We start from the raw sequence: 3,240 nt of genomic DNA, 5'->3' as shown, positions 1-3,240 counted from the left end.
ATCCAGTCAGATTCTGAGAAATCATATTGACTTGTTGAGTCAATATTTTATTCTGAGCCAATATGGCATTCATAGTATCAATCTCAAGAACTCCTCTCTTCTGAGTCATCCCATTGTTTACAGGATTTCTTTCAGAAGTATACATGAACTGGTTATTTGCAACCATCTCAATGAGTTCCTGGGCTTCTGCTAGTGTTTTCAGATGAAGGGATCCACCAATAGAATGGTCCAATGACATCTTGGATATTTCAAACAGACCATCATAGAATATACATATGATGCTCCATTCTGGAAACATGTTAGAAGGACACCTTTTGGTTAATTGCTTGTATCTTTCCCAAGCTTCATAGAGGGATTCACCTTCCTTCTGTCTGAAGGTTTGGACATCCACTCTGAGCTTGCTCATCTTTTAAGGTGCAAAAAATTTGGTCAAGAAAGCATTGACTAGCTTGTCCCAAGAGTTCAGGCTTTCTCTAGGCTATGAGTCTAACTATGTTCTAGCTCTGTCTCTCACAGCAAAGGGGAAAAGCATAAGTCTGTAGACCTCGAGATCAACCCCATTGGTCTTAACAGTATCACAGATCTGCAAGAATTTAGCTAAGAATTGATGAGGATCTTTCGATGGAAGTCCATAAAACTTGCAATTCTGCTACATTAGAGAAACTAATTGAGGTTTAAGCTCAAAGTTGTTTGCTCCAATGGCAGGAATTGAGATGCTTCTTCCATAGAAATTGGAAGTTGGTGCAGCATAGTCACCAAGCATCTTCCTTGCATCCCTGGCATTGTTGTTGGGTTCGGCTGCCATGTCTACTTCTTTTTGAATTTTTCTGTAAGGTCCTCTCCGGAGTGTTGTGCTTTAGCTTCTCTTAACTTCTTCTTCAGAGTCCTTTCAGGTTCAGGATCAGCTTCAACAAGAATATTTTTATCCCTGTTTCTGCTCATATGAAAAAGAAGAGAACAAAGGGAGTAGTGGAATCCTCTATGTCACAGTATAGAGATTCCTTGAGGTGTCAAAAGAAAAGAAGAATAGAGGAATGGGTAGAGAGAGAATGAGAAAAATTCGAACACACAGAGAGAGTGAGAGAGGGTTCGAATTATAAGTAGAAGAGAAGTGTTAGCAAATAAATAGAAAGAGATGGGAGAGAGAGTATTTGAAAATTGAATTTAAAATAAGTAGTTAATTAAAAAGATTTAAAAAAAGGTTAGTGATTTTCGAAAATTGGAAGTGGAAAAGTGGTTAGTTGGTTTTGAAAAAGATAATAAATAGTAATTAGTTGAAAAAGATTTGAAAATAATTTTGAAAAGAAGAAGTCAGAAAAAAGATTTTGAAATCAAAATTTGAAAAAGATATGATTGAAAAAGATTTGATTTTAAAAAGATATGATTGAAAAGATATGATTGAAAAAGATTTGATTTTTAAAATTGATGACTTGACTAACAAGAAATTAAAAGATATGATTCTAAAATTCAAAGGTTGAACCTTTCCTAACAAGAAAGTAACAAAGTTGCAATTTTTTGAATCAAAACATTAACTGTTAGCAAGGACTTTTGAAAATGTGGAAAGATAAGATTTTAAAATTATGAATTAAAACATGAAAATTTGAAAAAAAAATTGAATTTAAAACGAAATTACCTCCCCTATGTCATCTTGGCGTTAAACGCCCAAGATGCTATCCATTCTGGCATTTAACGCCCAGAATGCTACCTCTTTGGGCGTTTAACGCCCAGCCAGATACCCTGGCTGGCGTTAAACGCCAGAAATCCTTCTTTACTGGGCATTTTTTTAAACGCCCAGAATGCTGCCATTTCTGGCGTTAACCGCCCAGAATGCTACCCATTCTGGCGTTTAACGCCTAGAATGATAGCTTTACTGGCGTTAAACGCCCAGAATGATAGCCATTCTGGCGTTTAACGCCCAAAGTGCCTCTTTACTGGCGTTTTATTGCCAGTGAGCTCTTTTTCTCTGTGATTCTTCTGCTTTATGTTCTAAATCTTCATTTCTCTGTATTATTTACTTGAAAATATATATTTTTTGTTTTTGAATTTTTAATGAAAAGAGAGAAAAACAACATAAAACACAAAATAGGAAAATCATAATATCAAGCAAAGGAAATCATAAAGAATCACTCGAAGATCACAGAAGAACACAATGCATGAAGTTTTTCGAAAACCTAGGAAAATTGAGAACATGCAATTGACACCAAACTTAGGATTTGACACTAGACTCAAACAAGAAACACAAAATATTTTTATTTATATTTTTTTGTTTTTATGATTTTATTAAATTTTTTTGTATTTTTCGAAAATAAAACTAAAATTACCCAATCTAAGCAATAAGATGAACCGTCAGTTGTCCAAACTCGAACAATCCCCAGCAACGGCAGCAAAACCTTGGTGCACGAAATTGTGATCACACTTTTCACAACTCTGCACAACTAACCAGCAAGTGCACTGGGTCGTCCAAGTAATACCTTACGTGAGTAAGGGTCGATCCCACGGAGATTGTCGGCTTGAAGCAAGCTATGGTCATCTTGTAAATCTCAGTCAGGCGGATTCAAATGGTTATGAGGTTTTGATAATTAACAGATAAATAAAACATAAAATAAGATAAAGATACTTATGTAATTCATTGGTGGGAATTTCAGATAAACGTTTGGAGATGCTTTGTTCCTTCTGAATCTTTGCTTTCCTGTTGTCTTCCTCCAATCATGCATCCTCCCTTCCATGGCAAGCTGTAAGTTGGTGGATCACCATTTTCAATGGCTACCATCCGTTCTCTCAGTGAAAATGGTCTGGCTACGGTTCTCACCGCAGGGCTAATCATCTGTCAGTTCTCACTTGTATCGGAATAAGATCCATTGATCCTTTTGCGCACTGTCACTGTGCCCAACAATCGTGAGTTTGAAGCTCGTCATAGTCATCCCCTCCCAGATCCTTCTCGGAATATCACAGACAAGATTTGGACTTTTTGGATCTCAGGAATGCTGCCAATTATTTCTAGCCTATCCCACGAAGGTTCTGATCTCACTAATTTTAATGCTCTGTTGCCAGGAGATGCTAGTCAAACGCATGGATCAGAGACCCAAGAGAATATACTCCAGCTGGCATCCAATGACTACGTTGAACATCATGTAGACCGCTTGTGGTTGTCAGGCACGCGGATCTTAGCTAAGCGAGTACTGAAGATAGTGGGTGATTGTCACGGATCACCCCTTCAGTCTAACTTAACTGAATTAAGTA

The 3,240-nt window shown here is 37.1% G+C and overlaps 1 non-coding gene across 1 annotated transcript; it reads left to right on the top strand.

The window, feature by feature from the left end:
* Positions 1-296: 296 nt before the first annotated feature.
* On the top strand, positions 297-400 carry LOC112700331 (small nucleolar RNA R71). Its single transcript, XR_003153239.1, has one exon. It is a non-coding gene; the product is annotated as a small nucleolar RNA R71 (small nucleolar RNA).
* The last annotated feature ends 2,840 nt before the right edge of the window (positions 401-3,240 follow it).

The sequence above is a fragment of the Arachis hypogaea genome, chromosome 6 (genome assembly GCF_003086295.3).
Source record: "Arachis hypogaea cultivar Tifrunner chromosome 6, arahy.Tifrunner.gnm2.J5K5, whole genome shotgun sequence".
Taxonomy (NCBI): domain Eukaryota; kingdom Viridiplantae; phylum Streptophyta; class Magnoliopsida; order Fabales; family Fabaceae; genus Arachis; species Arachis hypogaea.
This window is presented reverse-complemented; position numbering and strand designations above follow the sequence as displayed.